Below are 15682 nucleotides of genomic sequence, written 5' to 3'. Positions count from 1 at the left end.
CGGGGACTCACATGCGCACACGTGCACACACACACAAACACACAAAGTCACAATGCTGTAGTAAACAGTATACGCTCATACGGATGTTGACTATATGAGTGAGGCACGTCGACTCAGACGGAGAATAGGAGACGATTGCCCACAATCCCGCAGCGAGAGAGAGAGAGAGAGAAGAACCATTAGCTCAGTTGTGATCACATGACGCTCAGCAAAGTGTATACATGATAGACAACACATCCAGCAAGAGTTTCGAAAAACCGACAGATCCAGGATCAGGCCAAATCGTCAATAAATACATCCCACTAAACGACTAATCCATGTACGAAAAATACCCCCCTGATCTAGATAATAGATAGACAGATAGATAAATAGATGTGAAAGGCACTATATAATGATAGATAGATAGATAGATAGATAGATAGATAGATAGATAGATAGATAGATAGATAGATAGATAGATAGATACTTTATTAATCCCAAGGGGAAATCTATTTACACTACTCGTATTGAAAGACCTCACTCGTTTATCCAGTCAAAATTTATTAAAAATTTTAGCTCGTCTTGCAAAACACTCGTAAACCAAGTTACTCGCAAACTGAGGTTCCACTGTACTAAGTAAAGGGTCTAAATATGTCAATGGCGTGTTTCCATTTTTCCACTTTTAATACATTTTCAAAACTTTCCATAATCCTGTTTTAACTTTGTCATTCTGGCAAAACAAGTGTTGTTTGAAATGTGGAAGAAATGAACTTAAATGATTTTAATGCAAAGCTGCAACATAACAAAATGTGAAAAAAGTGAAGGGGTCTGATTTCTTTTTGAATAGATGGTTTGCAGGAAAATGGACATGTGAACAGTGCAGGTGCTAAAGAAAATGTTGAGTGAAGGAAACTAAGCTTACAAAGCTAAAATAGAAAAGAAAATACTCAAAATAACATGACGACCTGGAATGGACTGGACATAATTAATGGACCCAAACAAACCAGGGTTCAGGTGTTAGAAAGGGATGTGGACAAAGCTAATGCCCTGAACCAAATATTTAATTGACTTTCCCTCCCACTGTGACCTTTTTTCTAATTACGAGTCCCACTACATTATTCCTACTACATCAACAACTCCTACCGCTTCAGCCATTTCAAGGACTCCAAGGGGATATAAAGATGAAGCTTATCCAAGTGGCATCTGATTTAAGCAGGGACCACCTTGTAAATTCCTCAAAATGATGTGTGTATGTCCAGGCAATTCATTCTGACTCCCCAATCATTCCATGTCTCTAATTGGCTCTCTCTCTCACCACTTCACCACCTAACAGCTAATGTCTGATGAGCATACTGGTGCAAAAATGGCTGCCATCACATCATCCAGCTGGGTGCTACACATTAGTGGTGGTTGAAGTGGCTCCCCACTCACTAAAGCGATTTGAGTAGTGAGAAATGTGCTATATAAATGTAAAGAATTATTATTATTATGACATGTGAGTCCCTGTCTTGCACCCCAAAACACGAGGCTGAGTCTCAGTAGTTTAGCAAAACCAGCTTTATTCAGCTTGAAACAGGAGCAGCACAGTTATTTATTGTAGCAGGATCTACCGCTCTCTTATAAAGAGACAAAGCAATCAGGCAGAGTTGTGGCCAAGTAATCCTATTCCCTGCAGTTATAATGTTCCTTGCATCACCCATCGATAATGGCACTTATAGCGTGACCGCAGTCGGCTCAGATTTGCTTTTGCTGCGAGCCTTACAGCACTGGGAGCCTGTGGTTGGCCCGGCAAAGGATAAGCTGCCTTCCACAGACACGGCGATCACTCTTTGGGACAATATTTGGCGTGTCGTCCCATTAGGGGGAGTCCCAAAAGAGTTTAGAAACCTTACATTATATTCAAATTAAGTTTGAGAGGTATATGTTTCTTTAAGAACATTGCAAGAACTGAAACCTTTTGGTTTCAGCCCATTGAGGTAATAAGGATTAGACTTGCAGGGCCAGCCGTGATTCTTGAATGAGAATACACGTCAGGGGACGACTTGTTCAAAAATATGTAGTATTGTAGTGTAAAAGCTCTATCCAAAGGGTTTACCAAAGGAGCTCACGCTGCAAGTGCTCACCTTTGAGCTGGGGATTTCCTCTTCATGACTCGCTGCCAATAGTTCACCACAGAGCAAACCTTCAAAACGAGAAAGAAATTGGCGACGAGGATGGGATTTGTACTGTGGATGGGTGGAGTGCTGTCGGAACCAATTCTCAAACTACTCTTTCTTGAGGTGAGAACTTTGTGGCTTTGAGCTAAATGGAGCGCTCCTTTAGAGCAGGGGTCCCCAACTCCGGTCCTGGAGGACCACAGTGGCTGCAGGTTTTCATTCTAACCCTCTTTCTTAATGAGTGACCTGTTTTTGCTGCTAAAATTGAATTGCTTCTGAAGACTCAGACCCCTTAATTGTTTCTTTTTCCTTTATTAGCACCCAAACAATAATGAGATACAAAATGAGCCAAAACAAATGGTGTTCATCATACAATATCTGAAAATAAAGAAAGATGAAGGTCTCAGGAATGTTGATCTGCTAGGGTCCACAAAACATTTTAACAGAGCTCTTAGAAAAGAGAAAATCGACAATTTCGGAAATACACCACAAGAGCAGCAACAAACCACAAAATTAAAGAACGGGTTTAATTAACAACAAAAAATCGGCACCTCATTAAGCAGCTGGTTGGAGTGAAATTGGTTGGAGTTTGAGGCCCTGACTTAGCTGGTCTTCTATTGGTTCACTCACTTCACGTTTCATTTCTGTTTGGGTGCCATTTAAGGAAAGAAATGAAGCAATTCAGAGGAACCAGGAAGAAATTCAGGGGAACAAATCTTAAAAAAGCAATTTAATTAAAATTGAAAGTTAATTAGCAGCACAAACAGGGCACTCATTAAAAAAAGGGTTAGAATGAAAACCTGCAGCTACGGTGGTCCTTCAAGACCGGACTTGGCGACCCCTGCTTTAGAGAGCCTCTAAACACAATGGGAGCGGTGCACCTCCTGGTGACTTTAACTGATCTCTCTTGGTTGGTGTCCGCCCCCAAAGTCTCGCGCAGTGTCACTCTCAGTATGTATGGACAACGGAACAACGCATGACTGTAAGATATTCAAGTGACATTCAAATGTATATGTGTATTTCATGTATTTTTCAGGCCAATGACATAATTCAATGTTAACAGCACTGCCCCTTTTGCCGCTAGTCATCACACCCCAGGAAGTCACTGTGAGCTCCTGCACCTCACCATTTCCAAATTAAGCACTGATGAAAATGTACACCCTCACATGGTTTCCGCGAACATCCTTCAAAGAAATAAATTAGAAACTCTCCACCACCCATCTTACATGTGTCAACCTGGTGCTTTTTGATTTTTACCTGTTTGAACCCCTTGTGGATATGCCGAGAGGTTGTCGATGTGAATGTGATAATGAGGTGAAGGCTTTGCACTTTCCTCTAATGGCATTGGGAAGCTTGTAGATTACAGGGAGACTATATAAAGAAGTAATGCATTTAAAATGTTGCAACCAATAAATAAAAAATAAAGTGTGGAAGCTTATTAAAGAACCCTGATGTATACGGTTAATCTAAATTGCTTCCTGCGCATGATCGATAGAAGTAGGTTGTGTCAGATTTGCAAACCTTCTGCCTCTGGTGGTTTACTCAGTCAAGCCAGTTGAAATATATTTCACATGCATCATCCACATGTCATTTTCTTCTCAAATAGCAAAATATATATATATGCATCCAGAACTGCTGCATCTGTATATTGCTCTCACATAACAAGTGTGTAATCTACATTTTATTAGTGCAATCATTAAAATGTAGGTGATTATAAATACATAAAAAAAATAATTCACATGGCAACATTAGATTAGAATGTTTGAGAAAACAATACATTTTGGAAAGCAATTTATAGGAACAGGAATTCAGCGTCGCCATTTCTTAATAGGATGGCACGCAATCACAGACATGTCAAGATTGCAGGGACTGTCACAGATTAAGCCGACTGTGCTGTAATGTTACAAGGAGGAGACACAGTAAAGGTGAATAATGCAGCGAGCACAGATCAGCAGGAAGAGTTAATTGGAGCAGCAGAGATGAAGCAAATAGCTTTGGGAAGGTGGAAAAGTCTGATCTCTGGGGAGAGAGGTATGTCATAGACAAGTTATAAATGGGGAGAGATAATTACAGAGCTGCCAAGCTTTTTCAAGTAGGTCAGAGAGTGCAGGTGAAGTCACACAGTAAATATGTTTGCATGACACTTGCATATTATTATTTATTTACGTAAATGGCTTTTTGTAGTGATAGCAGATTTTGTTGTAAGGTTAATACCACCGTAAAATGAATTACATGTACAGGCCGATGCTACAGGTATCTGGATTCACATGGTCTTTGTATGAATGCTTAAAAACTGTATCAACAGTTGGAAGAGTTGTGACCTCCGGGATTCAAATTCTGCCTCCTTTGTGTCATTTGTACGAAAATATATTTCACAAAGTGACCTGAACTCCTATGATCTGTGTTATCATAAACAGAAAACTTCTAATCCCGACTGGATCATCTACAAAATGTTTACCATGATATGGAATTTCAACCTCTACAGCAGTGTTTTTCAACTGGTGTGCCATGGAAATAATAATAGTAGGGTCCGGACCTGAGAGGGACACACTCCGCGAGGTGGTTTAGGCCTGTCCATGGAGGCCAGGACTTACTAAAGAAGTCGGCATTAAGCAGCTCTGTTGTCACCATTTTGCGGACGCAACACTTCGAGAGCATTTCAGACACATCTCCTGGCTGCTAGAGTCCATTTTCCTGCGCTCATGGTCTCACAGATACTGGGAATACTGGGAATACTGGGAATACGAGTCGCCTCTGCCCCTAGGTCAGTGGAGTGAGGTAGAGAGGAGTGGGCAAAGGGGCAAAACAGCTGGGATTCACATCCAAAGTGCTCACTAAGTGCTGTGCCTTCAGTGCTCAAAGAAAGGGGGATCTCACGAAACTCAGCACTCCAAGTCATTCTGTTAAGGGTACCACCACCTTTTTCGTCCCCTTAACAGTTTGTATGACTGTCTTTTGTGCTTGTAGTGTCTGACCTGCATTTGTAGTGAAAACAACCAGCCAGCCTGTTCAATGAGCTCCACTACCACCCAGTGTCTTTTCATGACCGATATACCACATTCTTGATGGCCTTGAAGCCCAATAAGGTGTCCTGCAACTCCAATTCTTTAGTCGTGTATATTTTGTTGTTGGCTCAGAGTGAATGACTGGTGCTTGCACTGAAAACTATCACTGGGCTTCACTGTCACCAGAGCTCGCTGCAGTTCTTTTCCTGTCAGTCATGGTTCATCTACGTCAATGCTTGCTGTGAGAAGGAAGTAATACATGGCTTGCATCTGTGTCTCTGTTTCCTCAGGTCACTACATCCTTCACCGCCGTTGCTGTGAGATATGTGGCCTCATCACTCTCTGCCATTCCGTCACCCAGGTGGCCCACTCGTCCAATTCATAGTTGTTGATTAAAGCCCAGGGTTGTACGAGTTTTTACGTGACAGAAAAACAACCCTTAAGATTGTATATATATTGATTGTTTTTAGAAAGTAATATTAATTACTTTGTTGTTATTTTCACATCTCCTCAATTCCATTTTGTTATCAGTACACTGCTCCAAGGTGATAGGGGATATAGTTTGGAACATTGCAATGTGTGATATAATTAACGTGACGCTTTAAATCCTGGTGCGGAGGATCATTTAGTATCCATAATTAAGGGTAAAACCATAAACTGTATTTATTTTTAATATTTTCTCATCAGTCATACTATATTCCTGTTTTTATGTACAGTATATATATATATATATGTGTGTGTGTGTATAGTACAGCATGTTTTATTCAGTGCACAGTGTCCTTGTGTTCTTGTGAAGCATGTCCCAGATTAAATGTTTTGTTGCTTTTGATTACAATTCATGTGGAACTGGATTTCCTTTTAATCATTTTTTTGTTGCCTGGTGACATGCAGGCATCGATCTGTCCATAAATCAAAAGGTTTAATGTGAATGTAATGCCACAAAGACATTTAGTAGAAATTAAGTCATTAAACAAGCAGTAGATAAAAATCAAAGTAATTAAATATGTTTTAAATTTTGAATAAGCAAAATAAAGCCAAAAAACATTGAAATGATGGATCTGTTGAGGATACACACAATTCTATCATCTCTTGGATTGTTGTTATTTCAACAGTCACCGACTTTCTTTCACATTTTCAAATATTGTTTTATTTGCAATATGGTGCTTTGGAATCACTAAATTTAAAGTATACGTTATCTACTGAAGCATTAATATACTGTACCATCTTGGCCCAGGATGTAGCCTGGCAGCTGGAAGACTTTTACGTCTGGCGAGGGAGGCGGAGAGCAGCTTGGAGGACTGTCAGTCAGAGCTTGGATTGACATGGCGAAGAAGGTGAGGGGCAGAGCCTTGGACTGCCGAGATAAAAAAAAAAAGAGCGGGTGGCGTCTGGAGTTTACGACAATGGCAAGAGGAGGTGAAAGGTGAGGGAAATGTCAGTGAAGTACAGGCTGGACGCGAGAAAGAGGGTTCGGAAAAAGCGAAACACAGAATTTTAGGGAGTCTCTTATGGCCATAAGAACCCGAGGTTTATAGTCGGTTTGAAATATTTCCTGTTTACTTTCCTTCATAGATTTTTATCATTCACTTATTTTCAATTGTTTATTAATAAACCATTCTTCTAACCACTCTTTCCTGATGTGCCTACCTTTCTTGATTAGGGCTTTGTTTTTCTCTGAGTGAACGTGTTTCAATTAGAAATGTAGACGTTTCTCATTTTTTCGGTGCAAGATGACGGTTCTTCAGCAAATAGGGATTTTTTTTCTAACTTTTTTTATTCATTTTTACATGGGGTGCCAATTAGAGTGGAGGGCACTGTGTATATGTGTATGTATATATATATATATATTGTGGAAAGCAGCCCAGACACAGACAGGTGGACATGTTTAAACCACCACTATTTACAAAGTGACAGCACAATCCAGTACTCCCATACTAAATCACCCACAGTCCAGGCCTCTCACAATGCCTCTTCTTCTGACTGCCTCCACTCCTCTCCTCCGAGCTCCGTCCTCTTCCACCCGACTCCAGCCCCCAAATGGAGAGAGGCGGCCCCTTTTATAGTCACCCGGATGTGCTCCAGGTGCCTCTTGACAATCTTCCGCTGGCACTCCCCAGTGTGGCAGAAGTGCTGGCTGTGTACCCGGAAGCACTCCGGGTGTCCCTGGTCTTCTTCCGCCCAGCACTTCCAGGTGTGGCGGAAAGGTTGAGGGGAAGGGCTCCAAAGGCATCGGGGCGCCCCCTGGCAGTGACCACGGGCCCCTACAGGGTTGAGCTTCAAAGCTCTGTACCCGTGGTCTCCAGTGCCACCAGGGCGGTCGCCCCCTCGTGGTCTGGAGGAGGCGTAAGCCCTCCTCCAGTCCTCTTGGGCGTCCTGGCTGGGTACCACCCCCAGCTGCGTGCCACAGTATACAGTGGAACCTCGGTTCACGACCATAATTCGTTCCAAAACTCTGGTCATAACCCGATTTGATCGTGATCCGAAGTAATTTACCCCATAGGATTGTATGTAAACACAATTAATCCGTTCCAGACTGTACGACCTGTATGTAAATATATTTTCTTTAAAGATTTTCAAGCACAAAAATAGTTAATTATACCATAGAATGCACATCGTAATAGTAAACTAATGTAAAAACATTGAATCACACTGAGACAAACACCCAGGCTCCCTGCTCAGCTGCACCCGCAGGCTCACTCTCTCTCAGCTGCACGCGAGCCTGCACCTACTTTATTTATTTAGTTATTTATTAAAATTTGCCTTTTTGATGGGAGCTGTGGACCCGCTATACCACAGGAGGAAGCTGGGTTGAGAGGAGGTTACAGTTTTGAGGGAGAGTCCCTCTGCATGATGCACCGAGCACAATGTACAGTACAGGGAGATTCTGAACATGTGCGGAAATCATCGGTGCGCACAAACCAAAAGGGAAACTGGTTTATTCGTATACCGAGTGTGTGGTTGTGAACAGATGCAAAAGTTTGGCGAACTTTTTGGTCGTAAACCGATTTGCACGTGTTCCGAGATGTTCGTGAACCGAGGTTCCACTGTATATATATATTGTGAGACTTGCCTGGACACCACCAGTCAGAAACCACATCTTTATAAAAAGCACACGTTTATTATTTATAAATAAACAAAGTTCCACATAGCACATAATGCACAAAGCAATAATCACCACTATATCTCTCTGTTTCAGTCTTTGGCCGCCACTACTCTTCTCCTGGGAGCTTCGTCCTGCTCCCACTCCCAACTCTGGCTCTCCGACTGTTAGGAGGCGGTTCCTTTTATTCCTGCCCGGATGTGCTACAGGTGGCTGAATACGATCTTCAGGCCACACTTCCTGATGTGGCGGAAGTGTTGCCTTTTGCCCCGGAAGCACTCCGGGTGTCCCTGGCAGGTTCATCCGCCATATTGCCAGGTGTGGTGGAAGTGACAGTTCCCCAGGTCCCATGAGGCTTAAAGCGCCCCCTGGCGGTGGCCACGGTTCCCAACAGGTCAAAACCTCTTTGTCCCTTTCCCGTGGTCCTCTTTTTATCCAGGGTGGCTGCCCCCTTGTGCCCACGGAAGCTGTTACTGTCCCTTTTCGGTCCCTCCAGGCATCCCAGCCAGGTAATGACCCCAGTCATCTGTGACAAAATATATATATATATATATATATATATATATATATATAGTGAAGAAAAAACACCAGAGAGACAGATTAAGGGTTGGGGAACCATCCTCATATACTGTCAGTGAACCAACAAAGTCACTGTTTCGTACAGCATGGTCAGTGCTATAATGTATAGTTGACAATGAATGGTGAGAGAGCAGCTGTATTTATGGCGGATGAACCGGAAGTAAGTGCAGAGAGGAGATGACATGAACAGAGGGTGACGGAGGTGATGTCATCATGGAGGGACGGGTGAAATGTGGAAGTTCTTCCTGTGACGGAATCGTGTCTTGGTGTAAAATTCAAGTACTGAAATGCGTTTGCTCTTCGGTTTTTCTGGGGAGAAAAGGAAAGAAGCATTTGTATACCGTCTTAGATCCCCATCTGGTGAGTGTTCGCGTTCTGTTGGTCCTTTTGACTGCCCTCTAATCGCGTGTGTGTGATTATATATTTTATTTATATATATATATATATATATATATATATATATATATATATATATATATATATATATACCCCTGCTATATCCTAACACAGAGTCACGGGGGTTTGCTGGAGCCAATCCCAGCCAGCACAGGGTACAAGGCAGGAACAAATCCCGGGCAGGGTGCCAACCCACCACAGAACACACACACACACCCACACCCCAAGCACATACACTAGAGACAATTGAGGATTGCCAATACACCTAACCGACATGTCTTTGGACCGTGGGAGGAAACTGGAGCACCCGGAGGAAACCCATGCACAGGGAGAACATGCAAATTCCACCCAGGGAGGACCCGGGAAGCGAACCCGGGTTTCCTTACTGCAACGCAGCAGTGCTACCACTGCACCACCATATGTGTATGTATATCTATTGTAAATGTCATACTGTATGGATTGGTGTTCTAACTGATCTATAGAGTGGTCCCATACCAAGCCGGGAAGCCTTTATAGAAGCACAATGCAGGTGAATGCATGTCCTGGCCAGGATGGTGCCTTTTTCCTTTCCATGCCATGTGGAAAATATAATGGGTGGACGGAGAAGACAACATCAGAAGAGCAGTCATTCCTCCAGTGTGATAGATGGCAGTGTTCCTATGGAGTTCCTCCAGTTTAGACACCTAAAGGGCCACATGGGAATTGAAGTTCAGGTACGCAGCCCTGTTGGACTCCTTCTGAGCCACCAGGGGGCACTGGCAGGAGAAGAATTCCCTAATTTGAGGGAGGAAATTCAAACATCTTGCAGTACTATAGCACCAGAAGTACCCCCAGGTCCAGTTGAAAAGCATCCTCCTCACCTTGAGGAGGTGGATGAGACTTACCTAGGAGGTGTGCAAAGAGAAGGGTAGAAGTTGTATTATATTGTGCTGTCTTAGACTGTGTAATTGAAATCCTATTAAGGTACTGTTGAATATAAAAAGATCATATTTTCACTCATGACTGAGTTTGTGTGTATTTGTGGCATTGGTTTAGGGACTCTGTTTTATACTCTGTGACTATATATTTTATATATATATAATATATATATATTAAAGTGAATTTTCTTGAATCTGCGGTGGGTTGGCACCCTGCCCGGGATTGGTTCCTGCCTTGTGCCCAGTGTTGGCTGGGATTGACTCCAGCAGACCCCCGTGACCCTGCGGGTTGGAAAATGGATGGATGGATGGATTTTCTTGAATTGATTGTAAAAGGTTAACTCATTTATTAAATCCAACAAAGTGGCATATGACTCATGAAACATTTGGTGATTGCACACCGTACAGGATTACGTGAAGATGGAAATATCTGAAAGAAGAACTTCAGCTGATGAAAATGTACAAGTGGTGCTCCAGCTGCCACAGATTAAACACAACAATTCATGATACACACCATACGGAAATGTTATGCTAAGTGGTGCTTTGGGGATGTATGCCTGAAGTGAGTATTTTTAAAGAACAACCAACTTTAAGGTTTTTCTTTTTTAAAACATTCATTTATTTTACTTTTATATCCCATAAGACTAAATCATTTACATTTTGAAAAAAATCTACAGTGTAAGAGTATAAAGTATAATATAAATATTTTGCCACTTCTTTCCAGCATCCATTAAAAAATGCCACCACTTTCAGAAACCCTGAATTCACTGTTTTGTTTTTAATTATTATAAGGTTGTAGAAAGGGTTTGTCCAGTGTTGAAGTGGCACCAGAAAGACTAAAGACTTGGAAAGTATCATTAGAATCCTGAAAGAAGAAATGAAACCCAACACAGCAAAGTGAGAGTCCTTCTGTAAGACGTGATCTCCTGTACCCCTGACAATTGGGCCCTGAGCTGAAAGAGGCAGGGAAGAGAGAGTGACAGACAAACCGACAGACAGAGAAACTGTGGTGACATAAGTCAGTCAGTCAGTCAGTCAGTCAGTCATTCTCCAACCCACTATATCCTAACTACAGGGTCACGGGGGTCTGCTGGAGCCAATCCCAGCCAGCACAGGGCGCAAGGCAGGAACAAACCCGGGCAGGACGCCAACCCACCGCAGGGCACACACACACACACACAAACAACAACAACAACATTTATTTATATAGCACATTTTCATACAAAAAGTAGCTCAAAGTGCTTTACATAATGAAGAAAAGAAATAAAAAGACAAAATAAGAAATTAAAATAAGACAACATTAGTTAATATTAAAAAAAAGAGTAAGGTCCGATGGCCAGGGGGGACAGAAAAAACAAAAAAAAACTCCAGATGGCTGGAGAAAAAAATAAAATCTGTAGGGGTTCCAGGCCACGAGACCGCCCAGTCCCCTCTGGGCATTCTACCTAACATAAATGAAATAGTCCTCTTTGTATTTAGGGTTCTCACGGAAGGACTTGATGATGATGGTCATGCAGACTTCTGGCTTTTAATCCATCCATCATTGTTGGAACATCATGGTGCTTTGAGTAGATGGTGGTGGCACAAGCCACCACCAAAAGGACACCGGAAAAGGAAACAGAAGAGAGAGTAGGGGTTAGTACAAAATTTAGAGCCACCATGAATAGTTATTACAATGAATTGGATATACAGAGTATCAGGATTAAATTACAGTGAAGTTATGAGAAGGCCGTGTTAAAGTAATGTGTTTTCAGCAGTTTTTTAAAGTGCTCCACTGTATTAGCCTGGTGAATTCCTACTGGCAGGCTATTCCAGATTTTAGGTGCATAACAGCAGAAGGCCTCCTCACCACTTCTTTTAGGTTTTGCTCTTGGAATTCTAAAGAGACACTTATTTGAGGATCTGAGGTTACGATTTGGAATATAAGATGTCAGACATTCCGATATATAAGATGGGGCGAGATTATTTAAGGCTTTATAAACCATTAGCAGAGTCAATCCTGAATGACTCAGGTAACCAGTGTAGTGACATCAAAACTGCTCGGATTTTCTTTTCCTGGTTAGGATTCTATCTGCTGCATTCTGCACTAGTTGCAAACGATTTATGTCTTTTTTGGGTATTCCTGAGAGGATTGCGTTACAGTAATCTAGTCGACTGAAAACAAACGCGTGAACTAAATTCTCAGCATCTTTCAATGATATAAGAAGTCTAACATTTGCAATCTTTCTTAAGTGAAAAAATGCTGTCCTAGTAATCTGATTAATATGCGATTTAAAATTCAGATTACAGTCAACAGTTACCCCTAAGCTTTTTACCTCCGTCTTGACTTTTAATCCTAATGCATCCAGTTTATTTCTAATAGCCTCATTGTATCCATTATTGACAATCACTAAGATTTCAGTTTTCTCTTTATTTAGCTTGAGAAAGTTACTATTCATCCATTCTGAAATACAAGTCAGACATTGTGTTAGTGAATCAAGAGAATCGGGGTCATCAGGTGCAATTGATAAATACAGCTGTGTGTCATCAGCATAGCTGTGGTAGCTCATGTTGTGCCCTGAGATACTCTGACCTAACGGAAGCATGTAGATTGAGAAGAGCAGCGGACCCAGGATAGAGCCTTGTGGAACACCATATAGGATATCATGTGTCTTTGAGTTGTAATTACCACAACTAATAAAGAATTTTCTCCCTGCCAGGTAGGATTCAAAATAATTTAAGATGCTGCCAGAGAGGCCCACCCATTGACTAAGGCGATTTCTAAGAATATTGTGATTAATGGTGTCAAATGTGGCACTCAGATCTAAGAGGATGAGAACAGATAAATGGCCTCTGTCTGCATTTACCCCAAGTCATTCACTACTTTAACAAGTGCAGCTTCTGTGCTGTGATTTGTTCTAAAACCTGATTGGAATTTATCAAACACACCCACACACCAAGCACACACACACTAGGGACCGTCGAGGATCGCCAATGCACCTAACCTGCATGTCTTTGGACCGTGGGAGGAAACCAGAGCACCCAGAGGAAACCCACACAGACACGAGGAGAACGTGCAAACTCTACGTAGGAAGGACCCGGGAAGCAAACCCGTGGGTGACATAAGTGGAAACGAATAATATTCACCCATAGTTTTTGAATGGCATTCAACTCAGCATACTCTAAGGTTGCTTAACATTCTAATCAAGAGTTCAAAGCGATGCAAGGCTGACAGAAACTCAGTTCAGCCCCTCTGAACAAACAACGGAGATACCAGAGTGATCTCAACAAAAATAGGTCTGATCCTTTCACTAGAAAATAAGATTTCTGTCCCAGCTGGGGTTCAAATGTCTCATTTTTGCTTATTTTGTTCATATTTTATGTTACCAGCATGGATCATATTTAGTCTTTGTGTGCCAATGTGTATTCATTTATGTTCCCTGTGTGTTGTGGGTGGTTCCCCAAGAGGCGGGGTCACAACATGAACATGAATGGTTTAACAGGTGGAGGGAGGCCAGTGACATTTTTTCCCTCCTCATCTGTTTTTTCACTCGTTTTGCACTGCCTTTTGGCTACGGTCAGTATCACTACTGGTAGTATGAGGTCATACCTGGACCCTACAGAGGTTGGTTGCACAGGTAGTCCAACTTCTCCAGGATGGCACATCAATATGTGCCATTGCCAGAAGGTTTGCTGTGTCTCCCAGCACAGTCTCAAGGGCATGGAGGAGATTCCAGGAGACAGGCAGTTAGTTATTCTAGGAGAGCTGAACAGGGCCATAGAAAGTCCTTAACCCATCAGCAGGACCCACCAGTATCTGCTCCTTTGGGCAAGGAGGAACAGGATGAACACTGGCAGAGCCTACAAAATGACTTCCAGCAGGATGGCCACTGGTGTGAATGTCTCAGACCAAACAATCAGAAACAGACTTCATGAGGGTTGCCTGAGGGCCCAATGACCTCTAATGGGCCCTGTGCACACTGCCCAGTACTGTTGTGCTCGATTGGCATTTGCCATAGAATACCAGAATTAGCAGGTCCACCTCTGGCGCCCTGTGCTTTTCACAGATGAGAGCAGGTTCACCCTGAGCACATGTGACAGATGTGAAAGGGTCTGGAAAAGCTATGGAGAACATTATGCTGCCTGTAACATCATTCAGCATGACTGGTATGGTGGGGGGTCAGTGATGGTCTGGGATGGCATATCTATGGAGGGACACACAGATCTCTACAGGTCTCGACAAAGCCACCTTGACTGCCATTAGATATTGGGATGAAATCCTTGGACCCATTTTCAGACCCTATGCTGCTGCAGTATAGTCCTGGGTTCCTCCTGGTGCATCTTCCTTCTTCACAAGCAAACCATTTTTTTGACATTTGGTGTGCATCCATCGGTAGCCATAACGCTGACCTGAGCTTTGCAATTGTTGCTTTATAAACACAATAATTTCCTCAATGTTACTATAGACCTTACAACGAAATAAACCTCTAAACTTCAATATATGTTTTAAATGCCTTTCAGTGATAATGTATCCATGATGAACTGCAAGAACAAGCACTACATCTTGTGTTTAAGACCAAGCTGAAAGTATACTTCTTTAAAATTTCTATAAAGTCTCCAATTTCCATTTTTCCTAAATGCAACTATAAAACAGAACTAATATCCTTCAGAAATTATGTATAGGTATGGATCCCCTTTTCAGTTACTGTGTGCTTAAAAGTATCTGGTGCTCTCTTGTTACTATGTGGTGCTCTCTTGTTACTATCTAGTGCTCACTTATTACTATCTGGTGCTCACTTCATACTATCTGGTGCTCTCTTGTTACTATCTGGTGCTCACTTGTTACTATCTAGTGCTTTCTTGTTGCTATCTAGTGCTCACTTGTTACTATCTGGTGCTCACTTCATACTATCTGGTGCTCACTTCATACTATCTGGTGCCCACTTGTTACTATCTGGTGCTCACTTGTTACTATCTGGTGCTCATTTCATACTATCTGGTGCTCACTTCATACTATCTGGTGCTCACTTCATACTATCTGGTGCCCACTTGTTACTATCTGGTGCTCACTTGTTACTATCTGGTGCTCATTTCATACTATCTGGTGCTCACTTGTTACTATCTAGTGCTCACTTCATACTATCTGGTGCTTTCTTGTTACTACCTAGTGCTCTCTTGTTACTATCTGGTGCTCACTTGTTACTATCTAGTGCTCACTTCATACTATCTGGTGCTCTCTTGTTGCTATCTAGTGCTCACTTGTTACTATCTGGTGCTCTCTTGTTACTATCTGGTGCTCTCTTGTTACTATCTGGTGCTCACTTGTTACTATCTAGTGCTCACTTCATACTATCTGGTGCTCTCTTGTTACTATCTGGTGCTCTCTTGTTACTATCTGGTGCTCTCTTGTTACTATCTGGTGCTCACTTGTTACTATCTGGTGCTCACTTCATACTATCTGGTGCTCTGTTGTTACTATCTGGTGCTCACTTGTTACTATCTAGTGCTCTCTTGTTGCTATCTAGTGCTCACTTGTTACTATCTAGTGCTCACTTGTTACTATCTGGTGCT

General features: G+C 42.2%; 1 long non-coding RNA gene across 1 annotated transcript in view; it reads left to right on the top strand.

The window, feature by feature from the left end:
- LOC127528451 (uncharacterized) overlaps positions 1-11755 on the top strand; it is a 55583-nt gene extending 43828 nt beyond the window's left edge. The window contains exon 2 of the long non-coding RNA XR_007935347.1: positions 11454-11755. This is a non-coding gene — a long non-coding RNA (uncharacterized LOC127528451). The remainder of the gene's footprint in view (positions 1-11453) is intronic.
- Positions 11756-15682: the final 3927 nt, after the last annotated feature.

This window comes from Erpetoichthys calabaricus, chromosome 6, assembly GCF_900747795.2.
Source record: "Erpetoichthys calabaricus chromosome 6, fErpCal1.3, whole genome shotgun sequence".
NCBI lineage: Eukaryota > Metazoa > Chordata > Cladistia > Polypteriformes > Polypteridae > Erpetoichthys > Erpetoichthys calabaricus.
Note: the sequence above shows the minus strand (reverse complement) of the source record. Positions and strands in the feature narration are given on the sequence as shown.